At 26.1% G+C, this 24,362-nt stretch overlaps 1 long non-coding RNA gene across 1 annotated transcript; it reads right to left on the minus strand.

Annotated features, from left to right (window-relative positions):
* Positions 1-3,295: 3,295 nt before the first annotated feature.
* Positions 3,296-11,669, minus strand: LOC135930427 (uncharacterized). Its single transcript, XR_010572764.1, has 3 exons — positions 11,544-11,669; positions 11,362-11,488; positions 3,296-3,415 (listed from the first exon to the last, which is right to left on the minus strand). It is a non-coding gene; the product is annotated as an uncharacterized LOC135930427 (long non-coding RNA).
* Between the last annotated feature and the right edge of the window lie 12,693 nt (positions 11,670-24,362).

The raw sequence follows: 24,362 nt of genomic DNA on the forward strand, positions 1-24,362 counted from the left end.
GAAAAGCACCTGTTAAATGTAATCTCATTTTGAATTTTTTTATAACCATATTTTTCATGGTTTTAATGAGAATATTTATTATGATAATAGATTTGAGTATAATTTCGTTTTTAATCCCTTATTTTTTTTATCCCTTTTTCTTTCTTCATTTTGTTGTATATACATTTTTAGTACAGGTTCAGAATCTGCAATAAGTTTAATAAGGGCCATCATATTGTCTTCTTGTTGCCTGTTCCCCCAGAAGGCTTGGTTACGAGATATTAAATAATCTAAACATCTTATTATAATTCTTATGACAGAACGGTTATTTTCTACACATTCTTTCTGGGGTGTTATAAATTTTAATATCGAATTTTTATTGATTTTGAATTTGTGTGTGGACCTCCAAATAAGAGACATGTTAAGCAAAAAACTTTATTCATTTTAATACTATAAGTAATCCAATTTCTAGCAATTTTACTATTGTCAATATTAGTTTTTTCATAAAAGCTTTCGTTAAAGGATCTGTTTCTATTATTATATCTTTGGGGAATAAATAATGTGTAGGTTGAAGAGCTCCTAATTAGATATTTATCAATTATAAATTTGTCAATTCTTTTTCCAACAATATTGATGGGATCATTTGATTCCTAAGAAAAGGGAGGGAGGGAAGATAAGATATTTAAATTAAAATATGAATACTACTATCTATTCATATTATGCTTAAAAAAATAAGTAGAAAAATTTCCGTCATTATATATTAAATTAAAAAATACGTTGGGGGGGGGGGGGTCTTATTATTACATTTATAAACCAAATCACTTGATCATGATGGATGTAATGTAACAAAACAGTAAAAGAATTAAATACTAAAGAAAATTTTTAAAAAAAATTTTAAAAAAAAATCTTTATTTAAAAAAAAGAAAGTACCCCCACTCAAATTTACTGAAGCAGTTGCTTCGGACTTCCCCCGTTGTAAGGGCCATTGAATGTATTTATTCAAAAATAATAATTCAATCATTATACTTTACTTTTTTCCGAAATTACTTCCATTATTGGCACAAAAGCCTGTTACATTTGAGGTTATAATTTTCATGGCTCTGACCAGTATAGAAGCAATATCTCGATTTTTCATAATCCGATAAAATCTTTTTAGATATTTGCTTGAAACACCTCTTTCTTTATTTATATAGCGCAGCATTATTTGGAATGTTTTAATTACCATTATTTGATATATTCGATAATAAAAAAATGGATGACTTTCCTTCATCCTCTAAGATGTTTCTTTTCAGGGCCTATGATATTTACACTAATTTTGGAGCTTTTTTTCTTCCACATTTAATGTTTTGGGCTATATTTGAATCGAAAGAGAATAGGCAATAAATATGTAGTGCAATTTATAGATAAATAACTAAACAAATGTTTTATAGTGTGATAGATGAATGTCATTTCGGCTATTGCAGAATAATTATTCTTTCTGACATATGGTTGGATATTATTTGATCAGGCGCGTACGCAGGAATTTGGTCTGGTAGGGGGGGGGATATTTTTTAAGAAATATTGTTTTTTAAAAATATCAAGCATAAATTTATTAGAACTAATAACTATTTCTGATACACAATTTTAAATTAATGTGAATTATAAAAAAATTATATGTATAAACCGTCATATAAAAAACTATAAAATAAATGTGAATTAAAAAAATATTAAACGTATATAACCTGACGGTATAGAAAAACTATAAAATAAATGTGAATTACAAAATATAAAGTGAATATAACTACTATATGAATCACTTAAATGACCCAAAATAGAAATTTGAATTTTTTGAGCCTTAAAAATTTAAATACATAAAAAATTTAATACACAAAAAGTTTCTTAGAATAATTGTATTTTGTATGTTATATATTTACATGTAAAATCCAATCTTCGTTGGGATTGAGCTAATTTTTCTATTATCTCATCCTTGCTTGTCGTCAAATGCCTATGAATATTCAAAAGATCCAAACCAAACCTTTCAATCTACTTTCAGAAGTTGTACTTCTTGGTATGTTTTTCAGAGACCTGCAGTTAATTTTTTAAATATACCCGGGCTAGCCCGAAATTTTTTTAAAAACACACCCAGGCGGGGCCTGATAATTTTTTTAAAAAAATCCGGGTCGGGTTGTATATTTTAAAGCAGCCTATATTTGAAATCATTTATCAGCTATAAAAATCAAAAAGAAATATAATTTATTTTTTTAAAAATCCGAGCCAGGCCTGAAAATTTTATTTTAAAAAAAACCGGGGCGGGCCTGAAATTTTTTTTAAAAAAACACGAACCGGGCAAAAAATTTAAAAAAAAATCCGGGCCGTGCCTTACAAATGGTACCTCTGCAGGCTCTGTTATTCTTATTAAAAAAGATAATGTTCTCTCATTAGTTTATTAATTGGAAGAGTTGCTTATATATATAAATCCTTTTAATACATTGAGAATATAATTTAAATGTGTTTGAAATGCAAAGCATCCATATCATTTTTTGTGATTATATCAACCATAGTTAATTTTATAAACATAGCTATTCCGCTAATAAGGCATCATAAGATACTTTAACCTCTTCATGATAAAAATCTAACAAATATTTTTTTTTCTATCACCATCTGAAAAAGGTCGGTAAGGCTTTTGTGGAAGTAATATCTGCAGATTGGTAAGTGCTGCATGATGAATTAAAAACCATTCATTTATTTGTGTTACAAATGTATCAAAGAGAGGGGACATTTGTTTTATAATACTCTTCTACTGATTCTATGTTAATGTTTTAACGATGAGCTTGCCTTGCTGTAAGTCGAAGGAGACAAATAATAAACACGTATAGCTCTACAACAATAATATATAAAATATGAAATTCTTCATCAACATTAGCCCTAATTTCCTTGAGTTCTAATAAAATTATTTAAATCGTCTTAATTCTCCTATATTGAAATGGTTTTTACTATTATCCTTTTTTTTTATATATATATATCTATATGTTGTTTTTTTCTATTTTTACTTACAGTAGGTTTTTATTTCCTTTTATTCTTTTTTTTCACGCAACATACATCAATTAAAAATTACAAAATAAAACATATCATAATAATTTTATTTCTTTTGCTTCCATTATATATTCACTTTCTACCCCCTCATCGTTATTCATCATAAAACGAAAATAAAAATAACAATAATAATAATAATAAACAATTTTTTCCTTTTCGATAAAAAAACCATAATAATAATAATTCTTTCCTTTTCGATAAAAAAAACAATATTAATAATAATTAAATTAATTTTCATAATGTTCCTCAATAATGTTCCTCGTTATTTCTTTCATAATGTTCCTCGATAATGTTCCTCGCTAATGTTCCTCGCTAATGTTCCTCGATATTGTTCCTCGACAAAAATGCTCTCCGCTATTCTCATCTTCTTAATCAAGTCGATGTCATGTTTTGAAAAGTATTACATATAGTTGTATAATTAAATAACACATTCTAATGAGAAAAAAAAATTTTGAATAAGCATTGAATCAATAGTTTTCTTGCTTCTGAGGATATATTTCTTTCAGGCCATTGTGATATTTCAGTAATAGCAAATAATCAGCTCTTCTAACTCCTTAAAAGCGGTTACTGCTTGATGGCGAAGACTATATCTCGTTGGACAAGCTTGCAATTTCTTTCTCCCTGTTGGACAAGGAGTTTCAGAAATAATTATTATTTGACTAGAAATTTGAAAATGGTAGATAAATATTACGCCACTAAAAATTTGAAAATAATAAGTAAATATCACGCACGAAAACTTGAAATCGAAATTAATTGATAAAATAACTTAGTAGATGAATGTGATAAATAAATGTAATTAAATATTTAATATGAAATAGGAATAAATATTAACGAATATAAATTAATAAAAACAATAATATTTTTGAAAAATATATACGGCATCTGTATTTTTTGGCTTGGGAGGAGGGGGGGGGTTGTCCCCCTGCCCCTCCCCCACTGCGTACGCGCCTGTATTTGATGATTCCTTATTTTTTTAATTGGATATATATTATTGTCTTTTTGAGTGTTTTTTACATCATAGACACCTCCATAGCTGATATTAAATTTTTTATTTTATATTATAAAAATTACATTTACACTATTTTCTTTATCTTCTCTGACTCATGAATAAACAGAATTTCAGGTATTTAGATTGCTATTTAAAAAAAATTTTTGGATCTTAAACTTGTTTTTAAACTGTACTTTTTATATAATTAAATTAATGGAATATATTGGAAAAGAAAATATCTTGAGAAAATTTCATTTAACTAATCAAAAATATTATGCTATATAGAACTATTAAAATTTTAAATAATAAATTATTTTTAACTATAAAAATATCTTTTTATATAGATTGATTTCAAAATATTTTTACAGAATCATTTCATCATCAGAATCACAGGAAGTAATTTTTAAATTGGAAAGTTTTGGAGATCGAAAATATACTTTTTTTTAAGAATTCTTTGTTTTTCCCATTCTCAAAATATGAATTTTAAAAAAATAAACAAAACAATATGCCCTTTTAGTATGGTTGAATTAAAATAAAAAATGGTAGTGTAAATTCCTGGTTAAACTATTTTTAATTATTTTATGTTTTAAAAAATTTATAAAAAAATCGGAATTTTTTGTGAGAAAGCATAAATTAATAGACGGCGTGTTTTGGCATAGACAAATTAAAATCCTAAAAAATTAATAATATTCAGGTTATATATCATTACTCATTTGTTTTTACTTTTAAAATTTTTTGGCGGAATTAAATTTATTATGAAGAATAAACATTACAATAAGAATAAAATAATTAAAACTACAAGTTTCATTAATATATCTATAATCTGAGCCATTCATTAAATCTCAGTTTTATTTCATATTTCGGTCATATTCGGTCAATTGACCAGAGGAGTACTTGTCCGGAACTCTAAAATATTATTGGTGAATAAATATTTTGATATAATTAACTAGTATGCATTAAAGCATGTTTATCAATCTTATTAGGTTAATAATTTATTTTAAAATATATTTGTGTCATGAAGGACGAAATTAAAAGATTTTTTTTATTACGAAAATAAATAAATAAAATAATTTAGCTAAGTCATGGTTTATTTTTTAATAAATTTAAATTTTATTTAACATTTAGCGGGGTACAAATTATATTAATTCTACATTTTAATTTATAAATTAATTTTCTTTTTAGTTGTTCTGGCCAAATTTACAAAATAATTTATTCATTTAATATCTAAATATATAATCACCGTAATCAAGAAATGAACGTTTTCGTATATCCTTAAAGTTAATCTTTATTTTTCTTATCAACTTTCCTATCTTCTTAATGTTAATTTTTATTTTTCCTATCAACTTTCCTATCTTCTTAATGTTCTATATATATAATCACCGTAATCAAGAAATGAACGTTTTCGTATATCCTTAATGTTAATTTATATTTTTCTTATCAACTTTCCTATCTTCTTAATGTTAATTTTTATTTTTCCTATCAACTTTCCTATCTTCTTAATGTTCTATATATATAATCACCTTAATCAAGAAATGAACGTTTTCTTATATCCTTAATGTTAATTTTTATTTTTCTTATCAACTTTCCTATCTTTTTAATGTTAATTTTTATTTTTCCTATCAACTTTCCTATCTTCTTAATGTTAAATAAATCGATGGAGACTATATCTCTCTAATGTTAAATTTTAAGAAAATTTTTTGTATATAACGGGATTCGAACCCATGACTTAACGTTTTAAAGGCCGACGTTCTTCTAACTCAGCCACCTTCTATATAAAATTTTGTAATATAATCTTTCTTATATATGTTATTTATTGTTATGCAATTTTATTTTTATTGGCTTATTAATCTTTATTTTTATTGGCTTATTAAGCCCTTATTTTATTGATTTATAGTTATTTATATTATTTAATTTTAAAATCAACCATTTTTTATTTTAATTAAAAAAATCGTAACGAAATGATTACAACAGGACATAATAGTACATCTGCCAAAGGCACCAAAATATAGGAGACAGTAATTAAAAAGATGTTTAATTTTTATAGATATTATTACAGAATAAATCACCACCAGGTTGGCACAAGATTTAAATCATGTTTGAGCTTACCTCTGGTTATCAGAAAACAATTTTAAAGTCTCAACTGACCCATACTCAATCTGCAATATCATGTTGATATTAATAACGAAATGATTACAACAGGACATAATAGTATATCTGCCAAAGGCCCCAGCATATAAGAGACAGTAATTAAACAGATGTTTAATTATTTTCTTTATTAACTAAGCAAACTTTATTTATTTATTTGAGATTCTTAAGATACAGAATATTTAAAAATATAGGTAGATATTTATAAATTGGTATTGTATGTCATTTCCAGAGTTCAAATATTGTTTGAGAATACTGGCATATTTTGGGGTGGTAATATGAGATAAATGTTTATTTTTCAATTGGCTAAATATAATTTAAATTTATTTGTTAAATCTAATTTATAATAAGTACTTAGGATTAGTGAGGAAGGTTAATTTTCTGGCATGGGAAGATATTGATAAATAGGTATTTTAAACTATTTGCAAAGTTCCCAAAAAATTTTTGGTGAACGTATATTTTTCATAAAATCTTTATGTAAGGAGTTAATGTTTTACAGCGACATGCTTTTGATCAGGTTATCCTGGCTATTGCCGATACCTCAATTACTACCAGATTTTTCTATATAGATGTTCCTGGTGGATCAGGTAAGATGACATATCTTTATAATACTCTACTACACTATCTTAGAGGACAACAAAAAAATGTCTTAACCTTTGCTACCACAGGAATATCCTCTATACTTCTAATCTGCGTAGATTGTCCTGGGTTCAATCGCAACGATTTTAATCTTCCATCTCCTGGCCCTATCACTCAATCTAATTTATATGACCCAATAATAGAAGCAGATGTCACAATGGTAATGTTAGCCAATCTAAATGTTTTACAGCGACATGCGTTTGATCAGGTTATCCAGGCTATTAACTATACCTCAATTACTACCAGCTATTTTTATATAGATAATGAAAAAAAGAAATACTTTCAATCTCCTTATTTAATGGAATTTACTTCCAAATTTTAGAAAATTCACTGAATGTTCTCAAAAAAAATTTTCCTGTAATAGTTCATGATTTTTTTATTCCCGTCATTCTTGATGGGTTATCAACTAGTATTTTAATATATTTTATATAATATTAAGCCAAATTGTGGTCAATAATTATAAAATAATTAAGATTGATTAACTTTACAATAATCAAAATTTTTTATAGTTAAATTTTAATATATTAGGGATTATGGTCAAACCAAAGCATCAAGTTTGGAAACATTTTCAAGAAGTACCCGATAGTAAATCAGTTAGAGCGGTATACAGTTTTGCAAGATATCCTATATTACCCACGTTAATAGAATGATCAAGCATTTATTAAGCAGAAAATTTTATTCAAATCCCAAAATATCAACCTCTACAAAAAATCACATAAATGTAATTTGTAATAATTCTTTTACTCTAACAAAGAATTGGGTGAAATTAGTGAGAATGATTATCAAATTGACCTTATTTTGTCTTGTGACTAAGGTAAATTTGATTCCATTATATCTGATTAATCTACAAGCAAGGCGATCATATGTAAATCTCAATATTGCAAAACCGGTTTCATAGATAGAATGAATCCCAAAGAAAAAAAGCAAAGGCTGTATATGAGCAGTTTACCTTCCCACGTCACTTAAAATCCTTACATCCAAGAATTCTTTAAAAAAATACGTCCTATTTACACTTTACCCCAGCGAAGGTAGTTGCTGAATATATTCTAGACAAAGCGTCAGGAGATATGGAAGCGAGAGTTGCAGATATAATAGATAAAGCTCCTCAATTATCAATTGTATCAGAAGGCTGAAGCAACATCAGAAACGAGAGTATTTTTAATTTTATAGTGATGACCCCTGCTCCAGTATTCTATAAATTTTTAAATACAGAGGAAAATCGACATACGGTAGATTATATTGCCCAGGAATTTAAAAATGTATTTCATGAATTGAATCTGGTAATAGTATATTCTTTAGTTACTGATAATGCGCTTACATGAAAGCAGCCTGGAGAATTTTAAAATCTGAATCTATAATCATATACACTGTTATTATTGTGCAGCGTACATTGCAGTCATTCTTTCACGATTTTAAACGATTGAACGTCTTCAGTTACCATATTTCAATAATTAAAAAAATTGTCAAATTTTTCAAGAATAAACACATATCAGCTGCAGTATTTTCCCGTAATAAGAATTAACATGGTATACAATCTACATTAAGTAAAAAAATAAAATGTATGGAGCAAATAAATATATGTAAGAAAGCCCTGAAAGCATCAGTTGTTGAAAGCTGTATGTTATATTTCTCCTATAGATATTACCAGTAATATATTAAATGAAGAAATATTTTGGACGAAAAATTTAAAATTTTTAGCTATCAACCTTTAGCTACATCATTGTTGAAAGTGCAAGGGGATAAATGTACTTTGGCCCACCTAAAATACGAGATGCTTAATTTGGAAAAACACATAATACAATCATGCCATGATTCTATATTTTCTCCATCTCAAGAAACAAAAATTAAAGTTATGTTTGAAAAGAGAAAAAAATGATATAAATACATATGCTCACAATGCTGCTTATTTTTTGGACCCCAAATATCAAGGGGAGCATCTTATATATGCTGAATTTGATGAAGCATGTGATTTAATAACAAGAATTATGTATTTTACAAGGTGGGGATAATCCAAACAATTTAAGTTATATTAAATATCAGAAGTAAAAGCAGCATATTTAATAGCCAAAATATGTGGAAAGTGGTAACTTCCATATAAAACAATCAGATTTCGGACTCAAGTTGGTGAAATGTACTTTGCCCACCTTGCCCATTAAGAGAAGTAGCTAATATTTTACCAACATTTCCTAGTTCGACTTCTTCTTCAGAAAGAAATTGGAAGGTTTGGGGCACAATATTCATAATTATTTTAGACCTGATAATAATTTTAGAAGTAATTTTAGAAATAATTATGATAATAGAAATAGAGATAGGAATTACAACAATAATTTTAGATACAATGATAGGAATTACGGTAATAATAGTTCGAGATACCACGATAATTATAACAACTATAACTACAATAACTATCGCTACAACAATAATAATCAATCTAATTATGATAGAAATAATACATGGCATGATAATAATCAAAGAAAACAGATCCAATACGGTAAAGGAAATCGTAACAATTACCAATCTTATTACAACAATTCAAATAATTATAGAGGTAGTTACAATAATCAGAGAAAGCAAATACAATATAATAACAACTCAAATAATTATAGAGGTAGCGACAACAATAATAGAAAGCAAATACAATACAATAACAATGATTACAATATGAATATTGATGAAATTATTGAAGAGAAAGTTGACTCTACAAAGAACAAAGATAATAACGATTTCAATGTTAACAACATATCTGGTGACATGCTCAATGACAAAGATAATGCATTTATGACTACTTTAAAAGTGAACGATATTGTTACATGTATGCAAGTCGACACAGGCTCAAAACATACGATTATACCTCATGGTCTGGCTAAAAAACTTGGTATTAGAGATGTTAAAAAATCAGAGTTACAACTTACCGCTTATTACGGAAATTTAATCCAAATCATCGGCATCACTCAAGTTAAAGTGACTTATGAAGGTATCTCAAAATGTTTACAAGCGGTAGTCGTCGAATCAAGTAAAAATGCCTTGTTGGGGCGCCAGGCGCGTAAGCAGGAATTTGGTCTGGGGGGGGATAATAAAATTTTTTAAGAAATATTATTGTTTTTTAAAAATATCAAGCATAAATTTATTAGGACTAATAACTATTTCTAATACACAATTTAAATTAATGTGAATTATAAAAAAATTATATGTAAAGAATCACTTAAATGACCCAAAATAAAAATTTGAATTTTTTGAGCCTTTACACAAAAAGTTTCTTAGGAATAATTGCATTTTGTATGTTATAAATTTACAATGTAAAATCCAATCTTCGTTGTGATTGAGCTAATTTTTCAATATCTCATCCTTGCTTGTCATCAAATGCCTATGAATATTCAAAAGATCCAAATCTTTCAATCTACTTTCAGATGTTGTACTTCTTGCTTGGTATGTTTTTCAGAGATCTGCAGGCCCGGCCCCTAGGCCGGACATTATTTTAATTTTTTTAAATATACCCGGGCCGGGCCCGAAATTATTTTAAAAAAACACCAAATCCGGGCTGTATTTTTTAAAACAGCCTATATTTGAAATCGTTATTATTAGCTATAAAAATCAAAAATAAATATAATTTATTTTAAAAATCCGGCCGGTGCAACGTTCTAAATGAATTCCGTTTTAAATAAATTCCAATTTAGTGATATTGACATTTATGACTGACATGTTAAGATTTAATATTATTTTTAGTGATATTGACATTTATGACTGACGCGCATATATATAAATAAATATTTTTAGTGATACTGACATTTATGATTGACGTGTAAAGATCAAATATTATATTTTCTATTGCTATAGATATTTAAGTGAATCCCTGTTTTAAATAGATTTTAATTTAGTGATATTGACATTTATGACTGACATGTTAAGATTTAATATTATTTTTTAGTGATATTGACATTTATGACTGACGCGCATATATATAAAATAAAATATTTTTAGTGATACTGACATTTATGATTGACGTGTAAAGATCAAATATTATATTTTCTATTGCTATAGATATTTAAGTGAATCCCTGTTTTAAATAGATTTTAATTTAGTGATATTGACATTTATGACTGACATGTTAAGATCAAATATAATATTTTAGTGATATTGACATTTATGACTGACGTGTAAAGATTAAATATAATATTTTTAATAATACTGACATTTATGATTGACGTGTAAAGATATATATATGATATATTTCTTGTAAAAAAAAATCAATAAAATTTAAATGGTTCAATATATGAAACCAACATAACTAATAAAAACAAGTGCCACATACATATAAGCTATAATAGACAGATCATTAATAAGGCTACAAATAAAAAATATAAAATACATAAACAAAAATTAGAAACAATTATAATGACCAAACTATAAAAATTTTCCAATTAAAAATTTGTTATGTAATCAACTTTAATACCTAATTAGAAACAATTATAATGACAAAACTATAAAAATTTTCTTATTAAAAATTTGTTAAAAATTTGTTATGTAATCAACTTTAATACCTTTGTTGGAATAAGAATTGAATGCAGCTCATTGTTAGTTTTGTCAAATCTTGTGTTGCTACGCTGGCAAATATCACAACATTTTACAAAATTAACATCATCCAATTTCATATTTGGCCACCAGAAGCTAAAAATATAATACACGATATAATAAATAGATTTATTATGCAGAAATATTTTACCTACTAGTCAAGTTGCTGTGAGTCTTGGTGATACCAAAATAATCAGCTAAAGATTTTGCCTCATTAGTATCACATCCACTCCACTATAACTTTTTAAAGAGGTTAAACTCTTCTGTTACAATCTAAAATTGTTTCACTATTATAAAAATGGTGAAACAATTTATTATTGTGTATTATATTTAAAAATATATTATTGATCATATAATATTATAATTTTTATATATTTTACCTATCAGCCAATTTGCTGTAAGTCTTGGTGATACCAAAATGGGCAGCAAGAGATATTGCTGACATTAGTATCACATCCACTAAAACCATTTGAAGAAGTTGAATTCTTCGGTCAAGGTCCAAAACAACTTCACCATTATGAGAATGGTAAGCATTTTACCCTTACAAATTTTATATCTCGAGGCCTGAACTCGCAGATTGCGTCTTAAGCCTTTATTGGAAGACATAGATGATGGATATTTTTGGTAAAATAATCCTGTATCTCATCGAATTCTATTAAAATGAATAGAAATATACTAAACAAAATTTATTTACTTGATTTATCGTCTTTCGTCATTTGATTGGGGAAACAAAGGATAATTTTGGTATCAAAAACAACTGTTGAAATGAATAAAAAAATAATATATATAATAAATGGCCCAAAAACATATGCAAAAATTTAATTTATAGTATTCAATGAAAATAAAGAATATTTCAGTGTATTTAGGCAATCATTTTGTTTGCAAACTGAAATTTATCTTATAGAAAAAATTTGCAATATTTTTTAAGTTAGCAAAGAAATTTAAATAAACTTATTTAAAATAAAATAAAGAATATTTCAGTGTATTTAGGGCAATCATTTTGTTTGCGATTCTGAAATTTTTCATATAAAAAATATTTGCAAAATTTTTTAAGTTTGCATAGATTTAAATAAACTTAATTGGAATGAAAAATTATCATGTTAAGACCATATCCAAAAATTTAATTTATTGTAAATTTACAATATTTTTATAAGTTAGCAAAGATTTAAATAAACCTAAATACAATAAAATAAAGAATATTTCAGTGTATTTAGGCAAACATTTTATTTGCAATACTGAAATTTATTATATAGGAAAAATTTGCAATATTTTCTAAGTTAGCAAAGATTTAAATAAACTTAATTGGAATGAATAATTATCAGGCCCAAGATCATATCCAAAAATTTAATTTATTGTAAATTTGCAATATTTTTTTAAGTTAGCAAAGATTTAAATAAACTTAAATACAATAAAATAAAGAATATTTCTAATGTATTTAGGTAATCATTTTATTTGCAATACTGAAATTTATCATATAGAAAAAATTTGCAATATTTTTTTAAGTTAGCAAAGATTTAAATAAACTAAAATACAATAAATATATTATTTAAAGTAAATAAAGAATATTTCAGTGTATTTGGGCAATCATTTTATTTGCAATATTGAAATTTATCATATAGAAAAAATTTGCAATATTTTTTAAGCTAGCAAAGATTTAAATAAACTTAATTATAATGAAAAATTATCATGCTAAGACCATATCCAAAAATTTAATTTATTATAAATTTACAATATTATTATAAGTTAGCAAAGATTTAAATAAACCTAATTACAATAAAATAAAGAATATTTCAGTGTATTTAGGCAATCATTTTATTTGCAATACTGAAATTTATCATATAGAAAAAATTTGCAATATTTTTTTAAGTTAGCAAAGATTTAAATAGCTTAATTGAAATAAAAAATTATTAGGTATACTCAAAATAAATATATATTCTATTAAAATTGCTAAAATTTATTAGGTATACTCAAAATAAATAAATATTCTATCAAAATTGCTAAAATTTATTATTAGAAAAATTTACAATCATTTACTTTGCAAAGTTGAGTATTGGTAGAATAATAGGTTTTTATGCCATTTAATATACTTTATCTAAAATTAATTAAATTAAGATATTAGAAGGAAATATTATTTACTACTTTGCAAAATTTGTAGCCCAGCAATATTTACAATTAATCTTGATATAGTAGGTATACTCAAAATAAATAAATATTTTATTAAAATTGCTAAAATTTATTATTAGAAAAATTTACAATTATTTACTTTGCAAAGTTGAGTATTGGTAGAATAATTGGTTTTTATGCCATTTAATATACTTTATCTAAATTTAATTAAATTAAGATATTAGAAGAATATATTATTTACTACTTTGCAAAATTTGTAAGCCAGAAACATTTACAATTGATCTTGATAGATTCTTCATAAATCTGATTTAAACGAACTCCCACTTCAATCAAATATGTCAATATCACTAAAAAAAAATAAGGTTAAATTTTAACATGTCAGTCATAAATGCCAATATCACTAAATTAGAATCTATTTAAATCGGGAGTTCATCTAAAACGTTACAGGCCGGGCCTAAATTTTTTTTAAAAAAAGCCGAGTCGGGCCTAAATATTTTTTTTTAAAAAGCCGGGCCGGGCCTGAAATTTTTTTAAAAAAACCTAGGCCAGGCCGTAAAAAATCTTTAAAAAAATCCGGGTCATGCCCTGCAAATGGTACTTCTCCAGGCCTCTGTTATTCTTCTTAAAAAAGAGAATGTTCTCTCATTAGTTTACTAATGGGAAGAGTTTATAAACCCTTTTAATACATTGGGAATTTAATCTAAAATGTGTTTGAAATAATGCAGAGCATCCACAACATTTTTTGGTACTATATTAACCATAGTTAATCTTATAAACATAGTTATTCAGCTAGTAAGGCATCATAAGATACTTTAACATATACATAATAAAAATCTAACAAATATTTTTTTTTCTATCACCATCTGAAAAAGGTTGGGAAGACTTTTGTGGAAGTTATTTGCAGATTAGTAAGTGCTGCATGATGAATTAAAAATTCATTTATTTGGGTTATAAATGTATCTGACTTAAGATATACTCTTCTACTGATCCTATATTAATGTTTTAACGATGAGCTTGCCTTGCTACAAGTCGAGGGAGACAAATATTAAACACGTATAACTCTGCTTTTGACTCAACAATAAAATACAAAATATAAAATATGAAATTCTTCATCAACATTAGCCCTAATTTCCTCGAGTTCTGATAAAATGCTCTCCGCTATTCTCATTTTCTTAATCAAGTCAATGTCATGTTTTTGAAAAGTAATACTTAAAATAATTGTATAATTAAATAATACATGCAAATGAGAAATAAAATTTGGAATAAGCATTGTATCCAATAATTTTTTTGCTTCTGAGGAAATATTTCTTTCAGGCCATTGTGATATTTCAGTAATAGCAAATAATTGGCTCTTCTAACTCCTTAAGCTGTTACTGCTTGATGGCAGATATTCTATCTCGTTGGACTTGCAATTTCTTTTTCCCTGTTGGACAAGAAGTTTCAGAAATAATTATTATTTGACTAGAAATTTGAAAATGTTAGATAAATATTACGCCACTAAAAATTTGAAAATAATAAGTAAATATTACGCCGGAAAACTTAAAATCGAATTTAATTGATAAAATAACTTAGTAGATAAATGCGATAAAAAATGTAATTAAATATATATTTAATATGACGAATAAATATTAACAAATATAAATTAATATAAACAATAATATTTTTGAAAAATATATCCGGCATCTGCATTTTTTGGCTTTGGGGGGGGGGATTTGTCCTTTTGCCCTTCCCCCCGCTGTGTACGCCAATGTGGGACGCACATGGATCAACGCTTTCAAAAATATTTTAAATAAAATTATAGCAAATATTGACACTAATTACGAAGATGAAATAAAAAAATTGATTAAAGAATGCGAATCCAAATTGACTAATGGGCCAATCAACAAAGCAAGTGTCATGTTACGTTTAAAAAGAGATGCCCAACCTAAAATTATACCGCCTAGACGCATTCCTTATTCAAAAATTGATATTGTAAGCAATGAACTAAAAAAATGGATACATGATAAAATTGTTGAGCCGATAAATGATGTCCGATGGGCACGTCCTATTATCGGGGTCTACAAAGATGATGGGAGCATTAGGCTTTATGCTGATTTTAAGGACACTGTAAACCCAGCTCTAGAAGATTTCAGATACCCTCTACCATGAATCAATGATCTAATAGCTAAACTTTCAGAAGGAAAGAAATTTACGAAGATTGACTTTAAAAATGCTTTTTTACAGATCCCAATTGATAAAAGTTGCAGAAATATTTTAACCATATTTACGCACAAGGGATATTACCAATTTACTAGACTTCCTTTTGAGCTTAAGACCTCATCTGCAATTTTTGAACAGATAATGGATCAAATCTTAGGTGACATGGATGACTTCATATTTTATATTGATGATTTACTTATAACTGGAAAAAACAATGAAGCCCACCTTAACAACATAAAAAAGTGTTTGATAGAATATCATCGTTTGGGCTAATACCTAACTTCAATATAAGTGTGTTCTTTAAAAACAAAGTGAGGTTCCTGGGTCATGATATTGACGCTAAGGGTATTCATGCTAATCACGACAAAATTGAAGCTATAATTAATATGCCAGAACCAAAATCAGCTGCTGAATTATCGACATTTCTGGGAAGGCTGGCTACTATAGAAAATTTTTGAACAATTTTGCAGAAATAGCCGATCCTTTGTATAAGATTGTCAACAAAGAAAAATGGGCTTGGAACCTTGAACACTCTAAAAGTTTTAATGATCTTAAGAAGTTGATTAGTCTTCCACCTGCTTTGACATATTTTAACCCTGAATTACTTATAGGGATAGCCACTTACGCATCGAAATGTGGTTTAGGAGCTGTACTATTTCATATTGAAAAAGATGGTAAAGAAAAACCTATAGCTTTCGCGTCGAGAACTTTATTAAAATCTGAAATGAACTATACCAATATTGAGCGTGAGGCTCTCGCTATAATGTTCGCTATAAAGAGATTCCAGGAATATTTAATAGGCACAAAATTTACAATTATTACTGACCATAAACCTCTAGTTCACATTTTTACCAAGGGTCTTAAGGATAATAGCACCATGTCGTTAAGACTCCAGAAGTGGAATATTACATTAGGAGGATATGATTTTAATATAAAGTATAAAGCCGGTAAATACAATGTTGTTCCTGATTGTCTTTCGAGATTACCACAAGAATGTCATGATGAAACTATTGAAAATATCACTATAATAAATGAATATGGGGAGTTATACCTATTAATTTTAATCAAATTCGAGATGAAACTTTGAAAGATATTGATTAAAACAAGTTATAAATGATATTAATAACAACAGGCCTATAATGAATAACATTTATAAAAACATTGAATTGGAATTAAGTATAATTAAGGATTGTCTTTACAAAAGCAACAGAATCATAATTCCGTCTTCTATGAGAAAAAATATACTACAGTCATTACATGAAGGTCACTTGGGAGCAGGAAAAATAAAATCCTTAGCCAAAGATTACATGTGGTGGCCTGGTATAAATAATGATATAGTAATGGAAGTGAAAAGTTGTGACGATTGTAACATATATCATGATAATCCTATAAAGATACAAAAACCATGGGTTTCGGCTACCAAACCGTTTGAAAGGATACATATAGATTATGCGGGTCCGTTTTTCACAAAAAATTGGTTGATAATAGTCGATGCCTACAGCAAATTTCCAATTATTATTCCTGTTAAAAATATTACGACTAATGTTACTTTAAAAGAAATCTTTAAAACTATTTCGCTATATGGAATACCTGAAACTATAGTTACTGATAACGGCACTAACTTTACGAGTAACGATTTTGAAAAATTTTGCAACAATTTTGGTATCAAACATGTGCTCACATCTGCTTATCACCAGCAATCCATTGGCCAGGTAGAACGCATGGTGAAAACGTTCAAAACACATATGAAAAGGAATATTAAAATTGACCTAGATATCGCACTTGGCAAGTTTTTATTTAATTACAGAAATACGCATAATGATACTACAGGAGTTACACCATCTCAGAGAATGTTTAATCGAGATATTAGAATTAAATGGGACTTGTTAAAACCGTTGGAGGAGAAGGAGAATAAAATAAACGTTACTTTACCACGAAATAGAACCTTTAACGTAGGAGATTTTGTTTGATAGAAAGTACAAGGTGATGATAAATGGTGCAAAGGTAGGATCACACATAAAGAAAGTGACATGATGTTCCCAATTTAAGACAGAGAAAGGTATTTTGAGGAGACATTTAGATCAAATAAGAATTAGAAACTGTTTTAACACACTTATTAATTATGACTCTAAGGATTCTATTAAGGAGGGAAGTGTGGACAAAAATATAAAAATTTCTGATAATAACGATATAACACCTATTTCTAGACCTGTGCGAATTAAACAAAAACCTGTTTATTTAAAAGACTACATAATTTAAAATATAAAATAAATATTAAAATGCATAAAGTAAATTAAATATTAAAACGCTTACACTAAAACGCAAAAAATCAAAACGCTGAAAATATTATATAACAATCTTATTGATTTATCATTCTTCGTTTATTCTTATATCCAATTTGATGAATTATTATTTCTCATTATTCGTAACTTACTGATGATAATAACAATTTTGAAAAATGATAATAATAACAACTGAGTAAGACAAGCAAGCTATATGACAAAATCATGATTTATAAGGACAACTTACGATAAGGATATCAAGCTTACGATATAAGCAAACCAACGTGCAAAATCGAACCAACGATTGGGACAAGCCAACGATTACAATGACTTGTGAAACAACTTGATTAACAAACTAACTCTGATAACATAATTAAACTTATGTGAAGGCTTTTTAGAAGAAGGAGAATGTTATGAATTCAAATTTGGACAATTCAACTTATATTTATTCAAATTATATTTTTATTTTAGTTACAATTTTATTTTATATGTTAACCTTTATAATATTATAGTCTAATTTTAGTTTGTAAAAAATATATAAATAGTCGATTAAAAAAGAGAAAAGTAGGTTAAATAAAATATTTTTTTACTTACTCTCACCATAATCGTTATTCTCTTCAAAAACATTTGTTACGTTAATTTATACTTTAATAAGAATAAAAAAAATAGAAAATATATAATAAAATTTAATCAGATTAACACTATCAGAGGTGATACTCTTATTCAAATAAAATATATAATTTTAAATAAAATTTTCAAAATTACATCTGAATAATTCACATTACTATAGAATTTGTTTATTCACTGTATTGGATTTATATAAATTTTTATCTTCAATCAACAAGGATTTAACCTTATAATATATATATTCTGTCCCTTGTGGGAAAATCCTTTAGTTGAGCCACATCAGGGGTTCCAGAACTCTTAGGTAGCTTACTGCTATTTTTAAGTACAAATATAAATATATTTTAAAATTCTTCCACTCAGTCTAATACTTAGTTTTGGATAATTTTATGAATAATATTTTAATATTTAAAATAACTTATATATTTTAAGAAAATATTAAAAGCACAAAAGCATCGAAGATTAAATTTTCTTTAGTGCCGTTTCATCTATTTCTTTAATATATTTTACATAATAATTGAATCAGGTAAAGAATGCATGTTTATAAATTATAAATATAATACGAAAGTAGCAGGGATATTACCTCAATCCATACATAATTAGTTTGTCACATAATAATAAAAATAGGAGGCGCTAATGTGAATTATTCAGATGTATTATGAAAATTTTAATATATATTTTATTTGAATAAGACTGTTACAAATCCTTATATGAATTGTAATCAAATTGTCGAAGGCTCGTGGGAGAGACTTGAATTTAATTGAACCTAGTATTAATAAAAAAGAATATATATAAAAATTAATTCGGTAAAGTCTTACGAAACCAAATCTCGAAATTTATACCACAAAAAATAAGTTTTTTGAATTATAAAACCATACACTGACTTTTATTTTAAAATTTTTTCATTTATATACATTTTTTTAATATGCAAAAAAAATTACAATTATATTAAAAATTCATAAAAATAATAAAAATTACAAGTATTCATAAAAATAATAACAATTACAAGTATTCATAAAAATAATTAAAATTACAAGTCTATTCAAGTTCATAAAAAAAAAATTCCTAGACTGCATATTCAAATTAATATTTAACAATCGTCGATCACATATTCACAAAGCGAATATAACAAGTATCACCTCTGATAGTGTTAATCTGATTAAATTTTACTATATATTTTCTATTTTTTTATTCTTATTAAAGTATAAATTAACCTATCAAATGTTTTTAAAAATGATAAAGTGATCTTTACAATAAAATGTAAACTAATAGAGAAATATAGATAATCAACTAAAACGATTGAAAGATGGTAGTTAGAACTTAAAACAACAATTTAAAAATACCGGGCCGGTACTGAATATAAAAAGCACGGATTAAATATGTTAGAAATATTTATTTTTGTCCATTTATTTTAAAAAAATTCAAAAAATTTTAAAAATAACTATTATGACAATTGTCATTTATCTAGGTTACATCCTCACTAAAGTTTTAATTAAACATGTTAGAAATATTTATTTTTGCCCATTTACGTTGAAAAAATTCAAAAAACCTTAAAAAGAACGATAATGATAATTGTCACTTATCTTAGGTACATCCTCATGAAATTTTAATTTAACATGTTTGCAATATTTATTTTTGCCCATTTACGTCAAAAAAATTTAAAAAATTTTAAAAATAACTATTATGACAATTGTCACTTATCTAGGGTACATCTTCACTAATGTTTTAATTAAACATGTTAGAAATATTTATTTTTGTCCATTTACGTCAAAAAAATTCAAAAAACTTTAAAAATAACTATTATGACAATTGTTACCTAACTAGGGTACATTTTCACTAAAGTTTTAATTAAACATGTTAGAAATATTTATTTTTGTTCATTTACGTCAAAAAAATTTAAAAAACTTTAAATAGCTATTATGACAATTGTCACTTATCTAGGGTACATCTTCACTAAAGTTTTAATTAAACATGTTAGAAATATTTATTTTTGTCCATTTACGTCAAAAAAACTCAAAAAACTTTAAAAATAACTATTATGACAATTGTCACTTAACTAGGGTACATCATCACTAAAGTTTTAATTAAAAATGTTAGAAATATTTATTTTTGTCCATTTACGTCAAAAAACTTTAAAAATAACTATTATGACAATTGTCACTTATCTAGGGTACATTTCACTAAAGTTTTAATTAAACATGTTAGAAATATTTATTTTTACCCATTTACGTCAAAAAAATTCAAAAAATTTTTAAAATAACGATAATGATAATTGTCACTTATCTAGGGTACATCTTCACTAAATTTTTAATTAAACATGTTTGCAATACTTATTTTTGTCACTTAGCGTCAAAAAAATTAAATACGTTTAAAAATACCGATATAATTATCATATTTCCAAATAACATCTTCATTTAAATTATAATCATCTTTATAATATATTACACTCTTATGACAAAAAATTTCAAAAATGTTAAATGAACATGACATCTATCACATTAAAATATTAACCTTAGAACGATCGTATAAAATAACATAAAAAAGTTTAATACAAATTTTTAAATTATTTTAAAAAACTACCTCATTTATCAGCCTAAAAAATTAGATAATTTTATAAAAATGATAAAAATAAATAAAAGATTTCACCTAAAAGATTGTTTATTTATAATAAAATTCAAGAGATTTAAAATTCAATCAAAAATTATTTTCATAAATATTTTGAAAATCACTTAATGTTATTATAATTTTTTTTTATTAAAAAACATCATATCATTTTTCATAATATAATATAAATTTCATTTCATATAAATAAAAAATATTAAATCAAATCATATGTTATTTTGTTGATAATAAAATATTATAAAAAAAAGTTATTTAAAATAACACGAATTTGAGATTTTTATTATATTCTTTTAAAATATATAAATAAAATAAATTTTGGCTCAAAATTAGACTCGAGCCAACTCCTGAGCCGACTTGAGCTTGCAAATTTTCAGCTCCGACCTCGAGATTTAGCTAAAATTTTTAGCTCCGACCTCAAGGTTTAAGCCAAATTTTCGGCTCCGACCTCGAGGTTGAAGCCAAAATTTTCAGCTCCGACCTCGAGGTTTAAGCCAAAATTTTCGGCTCCGACCTCGAGGTTTGAGCCAATTTTTCGCCTCAAAAACTGACTGAGTTTACGGCTAATCCGGCTTGGCTCCGCCCTTTAACAACACTAACTTCTAAAAGCCCAATTATAGAGTAATTTATATTTTATTCAAAGTACCATTGAAGGTAACAAGTTATATTTTGAGTTTTAAATAAATTTTATTTCTACTTTTAAAAAATCAAATAATAATAATAAATATATGTATAACAATCAACTGGTATATATAATAAAACATTTCAATAGATATTCAAATTAATACTCAATTAACATTAAAATAAATTATTTCAACTGATCACAAATTTAAATTAACATTACAATAAATTATGTAAATTCATAACATTCCCTTCTTCGACAAAGTATCAAGTTGCTGCTCGGTGGGCGCATACAGGGGCGGACTGGCCATAAGATCCAGTGGGCATTTTGCCCACGAGGCCGCGAGAAAATGTCGATTTTGAGGCCGATGATAGAAAAATATCAAAAAAGAGGCCGGTAGGAAAAAAAACAAAATTTTGTTCACATTATTTTCTCTTATCATTTATTTATTTTTAATGATATCTATTATTTGAATTTAACATTCCCTGAGAAGAATTATCATGTCGTTTACTATATTTGAATGCATAAAATATCAATTACGTCGCTTGACGCTATATATCATTTACCACGTGCTTTTCGTTTTTTTTTCAAAGGAAGTGAAAACGCTTATGTTTGAGTTTGAGTAGAGTGAAAGCTAAGTTTTGATTAATTTATTATATTAATTTTTATACATTAATTTATTGTATATAGAAAACTATAGTGATTGATTGTATTTCTTCTACTTAATTCATTGATCCTTTTGAGCTTGGGCTTGAGTAGAGTGAAAGCTAAGTTTTCATTTATTTATTTAATTTTTATACATTAATTTATTGTATATAGGAAACTATTGTGATTGATTATATTTCTTGTTCTTAATTCATTGATCCTTTTGAGCTTGGGCTTGAGTAGAGTGAAAGCTAAGTTTTCATTAATTTATTATATTAATTTTTATACATTAATTTATTGTATATAGGAAACTGTGATTGATTGTATTTCTTGTTCTTAATTCATTGATCCATTTGAGTTTGGGCTTGAGTAGAGTGAAAGCTAAGTTTTCATTAATTTATATTATATTTTTATACATTAATTTATTGTAATATAGGAAACTATCTTGTTCTTAATTCATTGATCCTTTTGAGCTTGGGCTTGAGTAGAGTGAAAGCTAAGTTTTCATTAATTTATTATATTATATTTTTATACATTAATTTATTGTAGAGGAAACTTTTGTGCGCCTAATATTTGTATTACAACAATTTACTGATCATTAGAAAACAAACATAATATAAGAAAAGAATCAACTTTATATACTATTTTTACACGTAAATTGAGATGTGTGTAAATAGACAAAAGTAAAAAACTTATTTATATTTGATAACCCAAAGATAGTAATGTTTTTTATTATTATTACTGGCTGGTAACATAACAGATTACTTTATGATTTATATTAAAATACAATTCTTTAAAAATAATAAAGTTTATTTTAGTTGAATTGATATATTTTTAAAAAACTTATTTATATTTCATAACCCAAAGATAGTAATGTTTTTTTTTATTATTACTGGCCGGTAACATAACAGATTACTTTATGCTTTATATTAAAATACAATTCTTTAAAAAAAATTATAATAAATTTTATTTTAGTTGAATTGATATATTTTCTTATATGCATAGAAATGCCAAAAGGAAATTTAAATGTGGAGCTGAAAAATTAAGAAAAAAAATGCTGCTGGTCTCAAAGCAGCTGGTGCTAATCCAAAACAACTTAAATTACCTTTTTTTGATAAATCAATACCAAGTATTTCAAATACTATTACTTCATGTAAATAAACTATTTTTTTAGAGATATCAACAACTGCCTCCCATTCACCACTACCTGAAACAACTACCTTATCTGCAACATCTTCATGTATTATGGCATCAGTTCAATCATTGCCACTATCCTCACACTTGTCAGAATCAACTACATCAATAATGCCTTCAGATATTTCTCAAAGTGGATTATCAGAATTGGATATGCATACACATGAAAATTTTAAGTTGCAATTAACAGCCACTATATCTCAAAAACTTAGATTTTTAATGTAACATCCTATACAACCAATAAACATTAAATATGATAAATTATATTATCGAATGGTAATGAGTAAAAAAATACCTAGAAAATGGATTACCATAAAAATTATATGCAATAAAGCCCAAGCTGTGTACTGCTCAATCTGCCTGGCATTTGCAGTATGTGAAAACACTTTCACAACAGGCTCTACAAATTTTCGTCACATGCACTCATGAAAATTCAAAAGTGCATATTAGTGCTGTCGAGGCCTACCTCAGAGCTTCAAAAAACTAGTCATTTAATAATTCAATTAGCGTTAAAATATTAAATGAAAAAAATCGACAAATTCATAACAATATCCACATAATAAAACAAATATTTGAGATAATAAAGTTTTTAGGTAAACAAAACTTACCTTACAGAGGATCAAATGCTACCGAAACACTTAGCCTCTTTGATAATGAAAAT

The sequence above is a fragment of the Gordionus sp. m RMFG-2023 genome, chromosome 5 (assembly GCF_954871325.1).
Source record: "Gordionus sp. m RMFG-2023 chromosome 5, tfGorSpeb1-WG-v2, whole genome shotgun sequence".
Classification (NCBI taxonomy): Eukaryota; Metazoa; Nematomorpha; class Gordioida; order Chordodea; family Parachordodidae; genus Gordionus; species Gordionus sp. m RMFG-2023.